At 41.9% G+C, this 19,009-nt stretch overlaps 1 protein-coding gene across 1 annotated transcript in view; it reads left to right on the top strand.

The window, feature by feature from the left end:
* PTPN13 (protein tyrosine phosphatase non-receptor type 13) overlaps nt 1-19,009 on the top strand; it is a 184,379-nt gene that overhangs the window by 20,861 nt on the left and 144,509 nt on the right. The window lies entirely within an intron of this gene.

The following is a 19,009-nucleotide window of genomic DNA, read 5'->3' on the forward strand; positions in this document are numbered from 1 at the left end:
TCAGAGGCATGGGTCTGGAGGCTTACAGCAACTGCCCACTCATATATATTTCCACAGAGTTGCTATCCCTCAGCTCTTCTCCCTGTCTGCCTAAATGCATGCCCTTCAGAAGCCTCTCCTCCCATTGTTCATGCAGACAGGATTACAAGGAGAGGAGGACGATGCTTTGGTTCCTTCTCTCTGTGGGTTTTTGGTTCACTGTAGAGAAGTTTCCAGTAATTTATGTCCGTCCTGCGCAACCACGGGTGTATTATGACACTTTGTCCTGTAATTGTACGAATATGAAAGGATTTATCCATCTGAACATTGTGAAAAGTACCAGGATCTCTGCTTTCTGGCGACAGCAGGCCTGGCCTTGTGTCATGGTAGGAGGAGCTGGTGTTTTTGTTTTTCCTGCTTTCTGGCAACGTGATCTTACAGCTAGCAATATGACATCTCCTGTAGTTTATTCGGCTCCACAGTCTCTCCAGTTACCAAAATATCTTGGTGTAGACAAGTAGTCAGACTCAAGGGTATAAATGTCTTTGTGATAGACTTGATATAGCCCCTTCTGCTTTTAAAAATGAATAATTTTAGGATACAATTAAAGCAAATAATTTAGAATGTCTTTCTGTCCACATTGTTTCTAAGATGGATACCCTTGTCATGGGCATCTGGAGTACATTAGTTACAATTTTGTCAACAAGTGACACTGAAATTACATACTTTGTAATGAGTCTCTTATTCTGGTCCCAGTGCACGGCATCTGACAAAACCCTAATGATCCTCTCCCCATCACTGTTTATCTTTCTAACCAGTTTTAACTCTGTTATTGCATTTTTGTAGATTTTTGATATTTCAGCATGTTAGAAATCATGGGACATTCCAACTATTAGTATAACCAGAGGTCCTCAAAATAGGAAAACATTGTATTAGAGTTTTGTATTACATTGTAAGGGTCCTCTCTAATACAGAACTTTCCTATTATACTATTGCCAATTTGCTTCTGGTCAGCGAAGTCTGTACATGGAAGCTAATTACCAAAGACCAGCTTGTGATACCTGTATTTACATTGAATGTAGTACCTTATTCCACAAGTAGTGGTATTGGGTGAAATCCTCGCTCCATTGAAGTCACTGGCAAAATTCCTACAGACTGCCATAGGGCCTAGGATTTCATCCAGTGACTCCAGTGGGACTATTTGTGGCGTAAAGTACTTGTTCATGAATAAGGGTATTGTAGTCTGGCCCTAAACTAACCCAAGTGTGTGTGTCTGTCTCTGTTGGAGTGTTCTGCCTCGTGCTCTAACAGAAGGAAACAGTATTGTTAAGGACAGGTTTCAGAGTAGCAGCCGTGTTAGTCTGTATTCGCAAAGAGAACAGGAGTACTTGTGGCACCTTAGAGACTAACCAATTTATTTGAGCATAAGCTTTCGTGAGCTACAGCTCACTTCATCGGGCGCAGTATTGTTAATGAAGATGAACATGAGGCTTACCTTACAAAGCAACTGCAACCCCAAAATGATTTCAAAAGCCATATTTCCTAAGTAGCAAATAAAAATTGCATGCGATCAAAGATTTTATTGGCATCTGTAGAAAATACATTTGTATCAGTCACTTTCCTTTGGGACAGATGAATCATAATTAAAAGCCATGGGGCATTACTAGTAGTAGAAATTCTTCCTTTGACAAACATAGTTAGATCTTGCTATATCAAGATTATCTATATATCTTTGATCATCAGAAGTTATTGGGAGGTCTTGTTCGTATGCTATAGTGGAAGTACAGCTCCATTTGCACTTTCAGTATATGAATTCTAATAGATTTAACTTAAACTACATTATCCAAAAATAAAAATGGGGACGAGCCCATCATGAATATGAAGTAGCATTTTTCTGTTATTTGTTAACTTTGAGTTGCTAATATATAATGAATATGATTCAAAGTTAATCCTTATTATTGTTTGTTATTTGTATTACCATAATCCCTAGAAGTCATGAACCAGGAAGGGACCCCTTTGTGCTAGGCACATTGCATTCATCATCAGAAGATATCTTCTTTCTGACAGTGACACATAATAAATTGCTGTGTTTTGCATCTGCAGTTGAATTGGCTACATCTTTATATTGAAAGCAAAGTCATTTTTGGTCGTCTTTCAATTTCTTGGCTCGATAACCAGAAATCTAATGATAATTTGAATTAGTGTCAGCAATAAATGGTAGATTGGTAGATCCAGGATCTGTTTTTTTTTTTTTTTTGTTTGTTTTTAATATCCTATCACATCAAAAGGGAAGAGGGTTTGCAATCCCACAGCCAGAAAGTACAGTTAAAAGACAAAAAGGATCCTGTGTCTGTGTTTATTGTTGGCAGCATCTATATTTAGGATGAATCAGAGCTCAGCTCTATGTAAAGCACCCCCCCCAAAAAAAAACACATTTGAAGGAGCAACATATCTAATGTAGCAATTGTTACATTATAAACAGGGCACCAAATTTTGCTAAGTCATAATTGCATAGTTCCCTGAAGTGCAGTGAATGATGACATGACGAATAATTCCCTGTCCTTACTCACTTGTGTAAATTTCGTACGGAGCCATATGTGCTGTATCAACTAATGTTTTAGTGCAAGATCATGATTTCCTATAGTCTTTCCAAGTCTTTGAGTAGCTTTGTCTTCTGATTAATCTAGAGCTAAAACCTCCTAATTGCAAGATTTAAGCTAGACAGCGTAAGCCTCTCTGTAAGCTTTTGATCTCCAGAAGGAAAGAGGGTTTAAAAAATTATTTACAGCTAAAAAAGAACTTCCCATAACGTGCCTTGTTCTTCAGGTATCCCAGAGATATGATACAAATTGTGATTTGGATAATGACTGTGCAGTTAGCCAGAAAAATGCCATAGATACGATAATGGTAGTGTCATATTTAACATGCTGTTCTTAATACTAGTGCTACTTAACACTTACAGTGCTTTACATCCACAGATCTGAAAACACTTTACAAAGGTGGGTGAGCATTTCATAAGTCTGGATGTGGATTCTTTGTCAGTGAGGTGGAAAAAAACATCTGCTGTGTACTGTTGCATGCCAAAAGCCCATAGTAGTTGCCAATGGAAAAGTCTACAGTTGACCGGCAGTTGCCAGACCATGGCAAGTGAGGTACTGAGTGTGGCTTTTATGCTCTACTGTAGTACAAATATTAGCTATTTAGGGACCTATGGGAAATGCTGAACTACATCATTCCAGAACCCTGACTCCAACTGTGGCTAGTGCCAGATGTTTCAGACAGAATTGCAGGAAACCCTATAGTGAACAGTTGTGGAGTAATTTGCCCATCAAGAATTACTTCCTCATCCCAGGCAATTAGTGGCTGGTGTGTGCCTTGAAGCATGAAAGTTTGTATCCCCCTTATAAATGTGTATGATATTTAATCTGTGTATCTCTCCTGTGACTCATTATGCATGTAAATGTTGCCATTTATATCTGGAATTACCTTTTGACTTCATCTAGTTTAATTGTTCATGATGGCAGAGTAAATTTATTTGTTGAGATTCAGACCTTTTGAGTATCAGTTGATACTATTTCAAAAATGCACTTTAAGGCTGACATTTAAATTTGTTAGTCTCTAACGTGCTACAAGCTTTCTTCTCTGACACTAGCTAATTTCTGTTGTAGAAAAACTGTTCTTTTCCATGCTTTCCTAGGGTATGTCTACACTACGAAATTAGGTCATATTTATAGAAGTCAGTTTTGTAGAAAGCATTTTTATACAGTCGATTGTGTGTGTCCCCACACAAATGCTCTAAGTGCATGTAGTCGGTGGAGTGTGTCCACAGTACCGAGGCAACCGTCGACTTCCGGAGCGTTGCACTGTGCGTAGCTATCCCACAGTTCCCGCAGTCTCCGCCGCCCGTTTGAATTCTGGGTAGAAATCCCAGTGCCTGATGGGGCTAAAACATTGTCGCGGGTGGTTCTGGGTACATATCGTCAGGCCCCCATTCCCTCCCTCCCTCCCTCCATGAAAGCAAGGGCAGACAATCGTTTTGCGCCTTGTTTCTTGAGTTACTTGTGCAGACGCCATACCACGGCAAGCATGGAGCCCACTCAGCTAACCATCACCGTATGTCTCCTGGCTGCTGGCAGACGTGGTACTGCATTGCTACACAGCAGCAGTTTATTGCCTTTTGGCAGCAGACAGTGCAGTATGACTGGTAGCCATTGGCGACGTAGTCCTGGGTGCTCTTTTAACCGGGCGCCTGGGCAAACATGGGAGTGACTCAGCCAGGTCGTTTCCCTTGTTTCGTCTCGTGGCGATTGAGTCCTACTGGCAGTGCACTGTCATTTAATCTGCAGCTAGCAGAAGACGATGGCCAGTAGTCATACTGCACCGTCTTCTGCCGAGCACCCAGGAGAAGACATGGCTAGCGGTCGTAATGCACAGTCTGCTGCCAGCAAGATGCATAAAGATAGATGAAGTGGCTCAAAACAAGAAATAGACCAGGTTTGTTTTGTATTCATTTTCTCCTCCACCCCTCCCTCTGTGAAATCAACGGCCTGCTAAACCCAGTTTTGAGTTCTATCCTTGAGGTTTTGAGTTCTATCCTCGAGGGGGCCATTCAGTTTCTCGCAAAGCCACTCCCTTTGTTGATTTTAATTCCCTGTAAGCCAACCCTGTAAGCCATGTCATCAGTCGCCCCTTCCTCCGTCAGGGCAATGGCAGACAATCGTTCCGCGCCTTTTTTCTGTGCAGACGCCATACCACAGCAAGCATGGAGCCTGCTCAGGTCACTGTGGCAATTAGGAGCACATTAAACACCACACGCATTATCCAGCAATTTATGCAGCACCAGAACCTGGCAAAGCGAAACCGGGCAAGTAGGTGACATCAGCGCAGTGACGAGAGTGATGAGGACATGGACACAGACTTCTCTCAAAGCACGGGCCCTGGCAATGTGGGCATCATGGTGCTAATGGGGCAGGCTCATGTGGTGGAACACCGATTCTGGGCCCGGGAAACAAGCACAGACTGGTGGGACTGCATAGTGTTGCAGGTCTGGGATGATTCCCAGTGGCTGCAAAACTTTCGCATGCGTAAGGGCACTTTCATGGAACTTTGTGACTTGCTTTCCCCTGCCCTGAGGCACAAGAATACCAAGATGAGAGCAGCCCTCATGGTTGAGAAATGAGTGGAAGCTTGCAACGCCAGACAGCTACCAGTCAGTCGGGAATGAATTTGGAGTGGGCAAATCTACTGTGGGGGCTGCTGTGATGCAAGTAGCCAACGCAATCAAAGATCTGCTGATATCAAGGGTAGTGACCCTGGGAAATGTGCAGATCACGGTGGATGGCTTTGCTGCAATGGGATTCCCTAACTGTGGTGGGGCCATAGACGGAACCCATATCCCTATCTTGGCACCGGAGCACCAAGCCGGCGAGTACATAAACCGCAAGGGGTACTTTTCAATAGTGCTGCAAGCTCTGGTGGATCACAAGGGACGTTTCACCAACATCAACGTGGGATAGCCGGGATATGTACATGACGCTCGCATCTTCAGGAACTCTGGTCTGTTTCAAAAGCTGCAGGAAGGGACTTTATTCCCAGACCAGAAAATAACCATTGGGGATGTTGAAATGCCTATAGTTATCCTTGGGGACTTAGCCTACCCCTTAATGCCATGGCTCATGAAGCTGTACACAGGCAGCCTGGACAGTCATCAGGAGCTGTTCAACTACAGGCTGAGCAAGTGCAGAATGGTGGTAGAATGTGCATTTGGACGTTTAAAAGCGCGCTGGCGCAGTTTACTAACTTGGTTAGACCTCAGCTAAACCAATATTCCCACTGTTATTACTGCTTGCTGTGTGCTCCACAATATCTGTGCAAGTAAGGGGGAGACATTTATGGCGGGGTGGGAGGTTGAGGCAAATCGCCTGGCTGCTGGTTACGCACAGCCAGACACCAGGGTGGTTAGAAGAGCACAGGAGGGCGTAGTGCGCATCGGAGAAGTTTCGAAAACCAGTTTCATGACTGGCCGGGCTACGGTGTGAAAGTTCTGTTTGTTTCTCCTTGATGAAACCCCCCGCCCCTTGGTTCACTCTACTTCCCTGTAAGCTAACCACCCTCCTCTCCTCCCTTCAATCACCGCTTTCAGAGGCAATAAAGTCGTTGTTGCTTCATATTCATACATTCTTTATTAATTCATCACACAAATAGGGGGATAACTACCAAGGTAGCCCAGGAGGGGTGGTGGAGGAGGGAAGGACAAGGCCACACAGCACTTTCAAAGTTTAAAACTTTAAAAAAAAAGTACTCCTTTTCTTTTTGTAGTTAGCCCGTTACTTCAACATTTGCAACTTTGCCTCTGCTGAAATCCTTAGTTATTCCTATATCAATTCTTGTCATGATATTTTTTTCTAAATATTTACTTTACAAACTTCAGAGAGTATGGATTTTTTTTCATTTCTCCAGCTAGTGAGACCCAGTCACTTTACCCATCTCAAATGAATTCAAAATCCACTTTATGGTTCTAAAACAACTTCCACTGCACCTCACCCTGCTTTCTTAGTTAGTTCTTCTTGGTCTGTCCCCTCCTGCAACTTTCTACATTCGGGGGTAAGCATGCAAGAATACTTGCATCTTTACCACTTCTACTCTCTTTGTACAGAATAGCCCACTTCTGCCCTGTACATAATATTCCATTCTGTATGTATGAGTTTTATATCCTCTTGTACAAAGGTAGAGTGTGCAGAATCAAGCCTTGAAGGAAGAGCTCTTTAGGTTGACAGTATGGACTATAACTAGTTGTCATGGACCAAGCTAATCTTGTCATGTGCTTAATTTGACATTACAACAAGAATGAACCGTAATGTCTGTGAACTGAGTCAAAGAACAGACATCCTCCGCACCATGTTGTTTTCCCTTGAAATGGCTTCTGTGGGACTTCCCTTGTGAATAAGTGCTATTAAATGTGAGTGAAGGTCATACAGTCTATCCCTCAATCAGTAAAAGGCCTTTTGCTTCCCGTGTACCAGCCTAACTGGTGGCAACGGCAGTCCAATTTATGTTAGGAAAGAAGATAAAAGTTCCTGGCAGTGTTCAAAGTGAATTTTTTTAGACGTGAGCGAGGTTCAGTTGTTTGTGACTGAATCATGTGCCTGATAGACCTAATACTGTGACCTGATTGTGTAGCTCATTTGGCACCTTTTTCTCATGTTAAGTATGTGGTAGGATCAAATTCCATGTCTCTTGGGAAAGTGCAGCATGTTCCTATTCAAGGATAACATTCCTAGGAGAACTCCTGACGGTCTCTTCTTCTGTCCCACCTATTCCCAGATCTTCAACCCTCTAAGAAATTGCTCTGGCTCAGAGTAAAAATCCTGACCATTCCCTTACCAATCTGATTTGCTTTCAAGAAGTGTTAGTCATTTAGGGTCAGATTCCTCTTTGGGCAATCTAGAGTTATTCACATATCTTGGAGTTTCCTTGGAAGATTCTTAGGAAGGCAATTATACTGTACATTTCTATACACTAAACAATAAACTGGTTCTACATCGTTAAACTAGGTACCAGTGCCAGGACCCTCTACTTGCAGTGCCATGCAGAGGAGAGGGAGGTTAGTTTCTGGACAAAGGAAAAGCTGATTCCACAGCCCTAGTTCATCTGGTGGTACCGAATCTATTTAAAATGCTTGCAGACTCCTGCTGTAAAGCTGTCTTTGGTCAAAAACCTTAATAAGCTTTCTAGGCTCCCTATTGAGAACTAAAAACTCATGGCTGACAGCTCCTAAAATAGACCTACAGTTCTGGCCCATTAAAAACCCTCCTGTTTTTCAGGACTATGTCCTATGCTGCAAAATGAATTCAATAAAAATGAGTTCCTATATGAAAGGCACTACTTTCCTTCATGACCGGTAGAATTTTAGAGAGCTAGAATTGAAGTCTTACCAGCCAGTGCTTCTGATTTCCTTTAGAATGTCTCTCTCCTATGGATTCCTTTGACATGATCAATGGAACAGAGTGGGAGTAAGAAATTATGAACCAGTAGCTTGTCAAGTGTCTGTGCTCTCTACTTCGTGTAACTAGGTCCATTATTACATAAATTGGTAAATCGAGTCAGATCCTTGCCCATGTACCTAACTTTGACCAGAGGTGTGCAAGTTTCTGTCTGTGTCGTTTAGAGAATGGAGTGCTGGCAGCCCTGCTCAGGAATGGAGCTCAGTTCTCTGAAGGTAATCCCTTTTGGAAAGCAGAGTTACTCTCCATAAGAAGGCTGTAACCCTTTGCATCTGAATATCGGATTTCTTCAGCGAAATACTTGATACAGATTTTAAAGTACAGTGGGGTGTGGGTGTAAAATACCATTTATTTCTGAAACTTATTTGACGTGTGATATAAGTAACTATGAATTTGATCTTTGCTATGTATCTATCCTTTACATTTCTAAGAACTCAGCCTGCATTTAGAGAGTACAGTCATCTTATTTTCAGAGGAAGAACAATATGTAAAGAAGAGAAATACACATTGAGGATTTTGGAAGAAGCTTTATTTTTGTTCTTTTTGTTGCTGTCCCTAATGTAAAATAAGTCTTAGATTTAGAGTGCATGGTTTTTTCCCTTTGTTTGAGGAAACATGGTATTGAGCATCCTGAACTTTTAAAACTCCCTCTTTGGTCCTAAAAGAAGAAATTTTTCTTTTTTATATCTTTGCTCAAAAAGTTCAAGTAACTGAAATCCAAGTTTATGCCCTTTCCCCAGGACAGAAACTCAAACCTTTCTGTAGTAGAGCAAAGGAACTGGAATCAAAAGATAACGTCTCACCCTCCTTACTAGGAGCTATATCTTTCTCCCATCCATAACAACATATAATGTTGTACCGAATTATTTTTTCCCTTCACACACCAAATATCATGTCCCTCTGAAAACTTCTATTTCCAGCTTCTAGCCAAAGAAACAGAACAAGTTACAGCAACCTAACCACTGTCCACACCGGCACTATGTCAGCAGGAGATGCTCTCCTGCCGACATTGCTTCTGCCTCTCACAGAGGTGGAGAAATTATGCCGATAGGAGAGCTCTCTCCCGTTGGCATAGAGTATCTTCACCAGACGTGGTACAGGGGCGCAGTTGCATCAATGCAACTGTGCCAGTGTAGCGCTTCTAGTGTAGACTAGCCCTAAGGATGACGTCATTAGTCCCTAATAGATTATGAACCGCCATAGAGTAATATGGCTTGTCTGCACTGGAAAGTTATACCAGTATAACCTAAGATGTGAATTTAAACTGATATAATTACACTGGTATAATGCTCTTGGTGGACATTCTTATTCCAGAATAAGAGTGGCTTTTTCAGTTTAATTTATGTGTGTTTGAAAGGAATTTAAGCAAAACTGAAAAAAGCCACTCTTATTCTAGAATACATTTGTCCATGTGGGGAGTTATATCGGTTTAACTAACCTAGTATAATTATACTGGGTAACTAGTAAAATTTTCCTGTGTAGACAAGCCCTTAGTCTACTTTAATACATTTTGAGTGAATGGATAAGTCTGTGGATGAAACTGGTATTTGGTAATCTCCACTTAATTTGGAACTCGTTTGTTCAGAAAATCTGCACTGGGACACTGAACTTAGTGATCCATTGTACTTCTGCCTACTTATTCTAGTGCACCAATCACTGTTATTTTAGTCATAGGCACCTAATAAATACCATAGACTGATTGGAAGATAATAGTAACCACTGCTTCCCAGGGATGCCATCAGGTCATTAGTGATGTTTAAATCTTTTCTGTGTGTCACTTTCAAGCTGGTTCTGTTAATTAACAATACCTGTCAGTTCTCCTTCAGCTGTGAAACAAGCAGAAACATGTACAAATTATATGGCCAGTTCTTTTTCCTAGTTAAAATGGAAGGAGCAAGGTGCACATAATGGGCTGCCGTCCCGAGGTTGTCTTTCAGCAGGGGTCTGTCCCTATCCTAGTACAGACAGTGCCACTTCCCAACTCCATGGGCCAGTCTAGGAAGATAGACTGATTTAAGTGAGTGATTTAAATAAAAAAAATTCCGATCCAATTTTTTATTTTTATTTTTTGGTCCAAAATGATGATCAGTTTTCATCCAACCCTGCTGTCTATGATCATTGCAGTCTCTGTAGCTTCATGGACAGCAGCATTACAATAGTGTCCACACCTAACCATTAAGAGGGATTCCTAGGGATAGAGTGACACCCATTTTCTCTACAAAGATTATACTCTATGTTGTGGAAAGTTACATAGTACATGATTATTACTTCATCAACAGGTTACTTGTTGTGTAGTGCATATTATTCTAGCCTGTAATTATTTCATGCAGCATTAGAATAGTGATTGTTTGTTTTTGTAGAAGCTATTTAATGAGATGATATAATTGGCTCATCTGCCTATTTAAAAAGGGTTATCATTACTAACCGGTCTTCCCAGTTCTGTTAGTCACTTTCATTTACTGGATTTCCATTAGTCACAGGGCACTCTGTTCCTTCTCAGCAATTAAAAAAAAAAAGTTGCTTATGAAAAACACACCTAGGGAGACATGCCTCTTCGTAGCTGACTCCACCTCTATGGAGTCAATCACCACCAAAATAAGGGAGTTGCCCAAGATTCTTATGCTGAAGATTAAACTCGAGATGGCTACAAGTCATACTGTTATTCACATTTACAAGGATTAAGTTTACTTTGTAGTCATAATTATGCAGCGTTCTGAATAGCATTGGTGTGCTAGATGTGAAATGTCATCTTCGCTGAGCATCGTTGACACTTGATGTGTGAAAGAACATTGTGCAGTCGTCTCCTAAAAGACATGACTCACATGAGAATGGTACACAGCTTGGAGTGGATTTGCTAGTTTTGCTCCACATGAAGCATCAAATAAACGAGTTTATCTTGTTCTGGTGAGAGTGTATGGAAGAGAAAAGGGAAGGAGTGTATTGCTGGCAGCAGTACTTGCCAACCTTCCATTGTGGGGTAAGTTCTGTGCCACAGGCTGACCTCGCTCCCCCATCAACCAGAAGAGAAAGCTCATGCTTCTAGAGCAACATAAAGAAAGAGTGTCTTGGAAATGCAAGCCTCAACTCCAAGCATGGCACATTCTGCTCTCTAAAACTCCAGATGTTGGAGATGAAGGCTTGCAAGAAAATGTCTGAGGCTTGCAGTGAATGTCTTTCAAAGAGTATCACTGCATGGCTCTGCTGAGTATACCAGCAGTGTTTGTACACCCTGGATGTGCACTTTGCCAGTCTTCATCCCATTTAAAAAAAAAAATTGCAGAAGCCCCCTATTCCAAATTCAAACAGAAGCTTAGATTACCCACTATCAGTCCTGTTCCACTGAGCTCTCACTCAGAAGAAGAGGTGTTTGATTTCAAAGAAACCTTCCTCATATCCCTCAAAGATTATCTGAGGAAGATGGATGTACCTTGTTTGTAGTGTTTGTTAAACTCCGCATCTGCCTACAAGGGGGAAAATGAGAAACAAATATTGAACTTTGCTGGACAAATATACAAGGAAAGGCTTTCTTTTTACTCCCACACTTTAAAAACTGATTGAATTAGCAATGATCATTGCAGTGGCCACCAGTAAGGGAACAGTATGCATTAAAATAAATAATATCATCTTACTTACACAGGTAATTAATAAGAGCAAAAGGTACCAGAGAAGATTGTTGGTTGGTCATCAAAACTCTGAATTACTGAAATCCATGGGAGTTAATAGAGAGGAAAAGCTGCAATGTCATCTTGGAGCCTACAACTCTTAAGGGTTATGACAGATGGAGGGAGAGAGACTTTTTTTTTCTCCCATCCCCGAATAGAGTGAAAGAACTGGATTTTGCACAAGTTCTTCCGCTTCATCCCTAAAGAGGGTAAAGGAAAAGTTGAGCCACCTATTATGCATTTTCCTGAAAAAAATGGGCTAATTATTAAAAATGTGAATGTGTTTGGACTTAGCACATGTATTTACCATGATTGTATGTGTGAATTGGGTATTTGAACAACAAAATTCCTGATTTGTTTGTGCAATCAGTGTATGTAAATTAGGTATGTAATCTCTTGTGCACACATCTAGGCATGCTCATATCTCGTATCTTCACAGGATACTGTGCCACATCCACAGTAACTTTTTCCCGGGTTCCTCACTTTGGCATATTGTCAGAAACTACATGGAGAGGGGGACAAACTCAAACATACTGACACATTGCATTCCTTGAAGATGTTGCGGGAGGGGAGTTGGTCAATACAAATGCAGAATGTTCTGCAATTTTAGGCCACGAGATTAGCTCCAAAATATTAGGCCCCACAATATTAATGGGGGGAATTTCAAAGGTGCTGAGCACCTGCAGTCAGTGCTTAATTTGCAATGAAAGAGGTGCCAGGGCTCAAGCAATTAAATGCTGTAGCTCAAGCCATTTTTTTTACATTCATACCTGACATGGGAAGCCTAGAGGTGCCAGGGCTATGAACTGCCAAGACCAGAGGTGCCAGCCTGGCACAAATTAAGCACTGCCTGAAGCTCCCATTGCCTTCAACAGGGTTTGAAGATGATCAGCTCATCTGAAAATTGGGCCAAATGTGTATTTAGGTACCTAAATATAAATGTAGGAACCTAATTTATAGGCACCCAATTTTTGACCCCACTGTTATAATAAGCTTTCCCTTGCTGTGTTGCTTCTTGCGGGTCTTTAATCTAAAAAGAGAAAGAAGTGGGGAGAGGTCTATGAAGTTAACCTGTGGCTAAGAGAAGAACAGCTTTGCTGTGGATAGTAGCGTCAACCAATTTTTGTTGGTACACATGCAGTTTGTTCTCTTATTCTAAGTGTAATGCAGAATATGGTACAGAAGAAGATAAGTTTGGAATTCAGGCTTTTATATAAATGAATTGAGGGGTTTTTTGTTTTGTCAATCTGTGGGTCATTTAAGACAGACCTAAAACACAGAGAATCTCTTTATTAGTACTTTTTTCTTTTTTTAATGACATCAAATGGAAAAGAATATTTAAATCCAGAGTAGTTCTATGGCTGAGATGAAATGATGATCCAAAAACTCTAACATCATTCCCAAATACAAGATTTACACAAATTTTAGCACCATTGGAACATCTGTTGCACACATGTTTTGGCAGTGCAAATTGATGACAAAATCCCGTGAACAATATATTAAAGTCAAAATTCAAAACAGGAGGACATATCATACATGGACTCATATAATACATGGACTAAGTAGTAGTTTCGCTTTCTGAAGTGACTGTTCAATTCCACTTTTAATTTGTAGTCTCTAATATATATATTTGAGAACTACTTGACAAAATTGTCTATCATTGGCTTCAACAGTGAGATTTATGAAAATGGTTCCTGCTCTTATGACAGGTATAAAGTGTTCAAACAAAACAAACATGTACAGAGTGTGCACTGAATCATGCATGTGCCATTTTAAAATGTTCTCACTTCGCCATTCTCAGCGGGTATCTCAGACTTTTATTTCAAATTCAGCATGCAGAAGAAGAAACGGGGAAACATAGGTAGGAGAAGAAATGAGAACCTCAAGAGAAAATCTTCACTTACTGACCTACACATACAATAATGCAGATGCAGTCTTGGGACCTATGGGGAATAAACCCATAAGGCAAAGTTATTTTGAAGATTATGTGAGCTGGAGATAATAGCCTCTATATGTCTCTGAATGGAATGATAAAAGCTGCTGTAATAAGCTTTGCTAGCTACTTTACATTTGACATTTAAAAGCAAGTGAGGAGACTGACTAGTTTAGTCAATTAAAAATATAGTAGCAAAAATAATTTTGTGTTAGGCTTTATGGTTACCTAAAGCAAATGTGGTAACCTTTTTTTCTCCTCCCTTCCTGGGCCCTTTGCTAACGTGAACAAGGTTGCTAAAAATAAACTGTAGAGGGACTAATTTACACAGGCCAGGAAACATGTATCAGGTGGTAAAAAAAATTTCAGGGACTATCAGCCTTGGTTGGACTAGAATCAGTGACTCAAGTGAAAGGCTCCAGATCCCGCTGCCATTGATTCCGTATATACATGTCAGTACAAATAAATGTACCTTGCACAGTTACATAGAAGCGTATTATGTGAAGAGCTGTCCAGTTTTATAATCTAACCTCAATTACCGAGGAGCTAAATTCTCTGGGATCTTCTTTATGGCACTGTATTGCGCAAGCTGTCAGCATATACCTCCTTATGGTATGGCATAAGTAGTCAACATTTTGATAACACCTGCCTTCAGTCTTTGCAGGCAGAAGATATCCCTTCTTTTTCCACCTATTTTATCCCATTTTATTGTAAATTCAGATCTCAACATTTGAGACAAAATTCCCTGTTCAAGTCAAATTCAGACTGGAAGCAGGTGCAGGTCTGGCTTTCATCCATTTATGCAAGTCTAAATCTGCCCCTGAATCTCTAAGTACCTAGTCATAACAGGGTGAAGTAGGATAATACTGAAGCATCTTCCCCTTCTTCTCAGATTTTCAAACTTTAATCCTCATCTACAAATTTCCTTGACTTTCTTTTAATGTATTTCTTTCAGTCCTTAATTTTTGTGACTTTACACTTGTAAATTATTTATAATATGCTGATTTGACCTAGTAACTTCAAAGCCTGGTTCCTGAAAACACTTCAGATGAATAAATACATCTAATGAAAATTGAATGTTAAACATAGTTAATCACTTAGAGAGAAATCTAAATTATTTCAGGTTTCAGAGTAACAGCCGTGTTAGTCTGTATTCACAAAAAGAAAAGGAGGACTTGTGGCACCTTAGAGACTAACCAGTTTATTTGAGCATGAGCTTTCGTGAGCTCCATCCGATGAAGTGAGCTGTAGCTCACGAAAGCTCATGCTCAAATAAATTGGTTAGTCTCTAAGGTGCCACAAGTCCTCCTTTTCTTTTTGTAAATTATTTCAGTGACCTAGTGCAACCATGAGTTTGTTCTTTCAAATAGCAGTACAGTCTAGGAGTACTGTGTAGGACGTCGGCAGCAGTGTCTGTGCCACGCATTCTTCTTCTGTCATAAGTGACAATTACATATATTTGAATATAGCATCTTTTTTATTCTAAAGGATTCCAAAGTGTAAACAATTTATAGCTATAGGTACATATAAAAATTTCACCCACTGTTTAAATACCTATGCCACTTCTTCGAATAGTGCCCCAACGGGTGGTCCACTTCAGGTGTGCATGCACCTCTTGAACCCTTGAGATTTTCAGTTAGCAGTGTCTGTTTGGCCCACGCATGCGCCCTACACCTCCTTGTGCCAGACACCAAGGCTATATAAGGGTGCTCAGGCTAACCGCCTTCAGTTCCTTCTCAGCTGCTTCAGCCTGAGACAGAGCCTTAGCCTGTCTGCCTTGAGCATGCCTTGGCTTTTATCACTCTCTTAGAATACTTAGTGTAGTTAGTTTTAGTGTTATTATAGACAGTTAGTAGAGCTAAGTAGGGAGATAATTTTCTCCTCTCTTTCACTATGCGGGATTTGTTTCTCCTGGCAGGCCATGCCTGACTCTCTCCAGGTTTTAAACACTGCCTCTCCTGCTGAGAGGTCATACCAGTGAGCGACGGCTGCTCTAAATGCGTCCACTGCTTGGGGGAGTCTCACATCTCCCAGAAGTACAACTTCTGTTTAGCCAACAAGTCCAGCGTGAGGAAGAACAGGGAGATTAAGCGCTAGCTGTTTATTATGGAGCACTCCCTGGTACCAGCGTCTGAGCCAAGTCAGGAGACTCCCCTTATACATCTGTCTCCAGATAGATCCAGCACCCTTTCTATCTCAGCGCAACCTTCCCTTAACACCACGGAGACATGGGAAGTGTCAAGGAAAGTTTCCAAAAAAAGAGGAGCATGGACTATCATGTTATATCACCTTAAGGGGCCAGCTCTGAAAAATATCAGGTGTCTGACAAGATCCACAGTCTCCGAAGCCTCGATTTCTCGGCTTGGTGTCGTTGAGTTGGACTCCTCCTCCAATATCAGCGGGACTGTGAAGTCCCACAGCTCCAAGGAAAAAGGACACAGCTCCGATGAGACCTCGGTTCTGTGTTCAAGCAAGGAGGGCAGGAATACACATCGGGTCGGGCACCTTCATGTTTGGCCCAGATGTTGGTACCTGCGCATTCAGAACCAAGCACACAATGGCACCAGACACCATTGGTATCAACTTCAGTACACACCAATGATACCATCAGTGTCAGTGACCGTGGCCTTGGATACCGTGCTGGTACCAATCCCTTACGCGGTACCTCAAGAATTAAGGATATACAAGGGATCTCTGGATAACAGATGAGCCAGAGTCCCCTCTTCTCATGGGTACCGAGTGTGTCTCGATACAGAGACACTGATCTCTTGATTACTGCCCTCCTGTACTGCAGGACTCTCCACCGTTTTCTGTGGGGTCCATCCCCCCCATTGGACGAGATAAGGGAAAATGAGGGAGACTTTCAGTCAGTCTCCTCTATTTATTTTCAGGGTTCTCTGACATACCCCTCCAAGAACCCTTTTTCTGACAGTTACAGGAGGATTGCGCTTACTATCAAGGGTGGTGGAACTAACCCTGCGTGCCACTGACTTCCATATGGGCTCCCCTATGGCCGCATTGGGACCCCAGGGACTGGTATCTTCTCACAGGAAGGCCAGAGTTTTTCAGCCCTACCCTCCTTCCCTCACCCCCCTCTCCGCCCTCCATAGGAAGAGACGTTTGAGGAATAGGAGGCTAGGGCAGATAAGGCAGCCACCCTTCAAACACCTACCACTATCCACCCTCCTTCCCCTCTGCTTCGGACTGTTCCTCAAGGGACGTTTGGGTTGAGAAGGAACTGAGGGCGTTCGCCCACATACCCCTATATAGTTTTGGCGTCGGGCACGAGGAGGCATAGCATGCGTGCGCAGGCTGAACAGACGCAGCTAACTGAAAATCTCTGATTGAGGACTCGAGAGGCGCATGCACACATGCAATGGAGCACATATCTCGAAGATCCACAGTTAGTGCACCAGCTGAGTAATCTCTTCTTCTGGATAGGCCTGAACAGCTCTTTAACAGTGTTCAATAACATGATACCTCAGTTTAGGTCAGGAAGTGAAGGATACCAAATGCATGGGGAAATGAGAGATGGAATGTAGCTATTCAAAAAGGCATTTGGCTAGGCCATAGGATTAACATCCTGATGTTGCAAAACCTGCCCAGGATACTATAGTGATGGGACCAGATCATACCTACTGTGACAGGGTCAGGCCAGATTGCTATAGGAGAGTAATAGAAGGCAGATATATTAGCCCCAGGCTAAGTAGGTCCCTTTTCCCTGGGTAAGGTAACAGGGAACGTTCCAGAACAATCAGGAACCTTCTGGAGACAATTAACACAGGCTGATTAGAACACCTGCAGCCAATCAAGAAGCTGCTAGAATCAATTAAGGCAGGCTAATCAGGGCACCTGGGTTTTAAAAAGGAGCTCACTTCAGTTTGTGGTGTGCGTGTGAGGAGCTGGGAGCTGAGAGTGAGAACGCAGACGGTTGGAGGACTGAGGTGTACAAGCATTATCAGACACCAGGAGGAAGGTCCTATGGTGAGGATAAAGAAGGTGTTGGGAGGAGGCCATGGGGAAGTAGCCCAGGGAGTTGTAGCTGTCGCGCAGCTGTTCCAGGAAGCACTCTAGACGGCTGCATTCCACAGGGCCCTGGGCTGGAACTCAGAGTAGAGGGCGGGCCCGGGTTCCCCCTAAATCCTCCCAACTCCTGGTCAGACACAGGAGGAGTCGACCTGGACTGTGGATTCAGAAAAACGGCCAAGCTGAGGGCTGCCGTGAAGCTCCAAGGCGAGCAAATCCGCCAATAAGCGCAAGACCCACCAAGGTAGAGCAGGAACTTTGTCACACTACATAGCTGGCGATTTGACCACGAATGGTCAGGACTTTTGGTTTTCATCTTGTGTGGAAAAAGGTACCTCTGGTGGTGCAATACCCTCTAAAATGATATTAGATGATTGGTTCCATGTTGTCTCAGAGTGATATGTGCCACCTATTGAATAGCCATAGCTCCTTCCTGCAGCTGCGTATGTTTGGCTAGGCTTAAAGCTGGATAACTAATAAAATCACCACATGAGCTACATAAGAATACATATAAGCAAGAAAATATAGACCATCTCTTTTCTCCTACAAAATGTCAGGGCATATGAGCTGGCAATGATAACCGAACCCGAAACTTTTTTTTGTTTTTTTTTGGGGGGTTGTTGGTTGGTTGCTTTAAAAAAAAAAAAAAAAAACCTGCTGCACTTCAGAAATAACCTCCTTTATAGGCACATATGTCACATTCCTAGAAGAACAAGGTACTGACCCCATGAAGTTAGAATTAGGAATTAAATGGCTCTCTCTTAGCAGGACGTGATGGAAGCTGTGGAGTCTGGGGTTCTTGTGGGCAACAGAGGCCAGAATCGAAGTCTTTCCAAATGGAAAATGAAGCAGTTATGATCTCTAATTTGCTATATAAGAGACCTGCGTGCCCCAAGATGTTGCTGCAACAGATGAAAGAAACAGAGAGACTTTCCATCTGATTCTGCAGTAGAATTATTATATGTTTCACTAAAATGACACAGTTGCTTAAGATGAAAACATTTGGCATCCATGCTCAGCTGCAGAAAATTAGCAAGTAAATGTGAGATGCTTTTCAGCTCATAGGAATGAATGGAGCTTAGACTAATAAAAAGAATACATTTGGGATACATTCAATTATTGTCAGACTCATATAATATGTTGATTGATTAAACAACTGTGCACCACATTATGGTGATATTCTTCTGTTACTGTGAAAGCACTGTCAAATTTTTTGCAAAGTCTTTAACTCTCCTAACTATGAAGCAACAAAGTTGTGTTATTTTCAGGGATACAATCTATACACCAACACTTTTCCCCAGGCTTACTAAGCAGACACTGAATACAGCAGACATAAATTCAGAACTGATCTTTCTCTAAGCAGCATACACTGTGTTGTGATTCGGGTAGGAAAAATTTGAAAACTG

The sequence above is a fragment of the Natator depressus genome, chromosome 4 (assembly GCF_965152275.1).
Source record: "Natator depressus isolate rNatDep1 chromosome 4, rNatDep2.hap1, whole genome shotgun sequence".
NCBI lineage: Eukaryota > Metazoa > Chordata > Testudines > Cheloniidae > Natator > Natator depressus.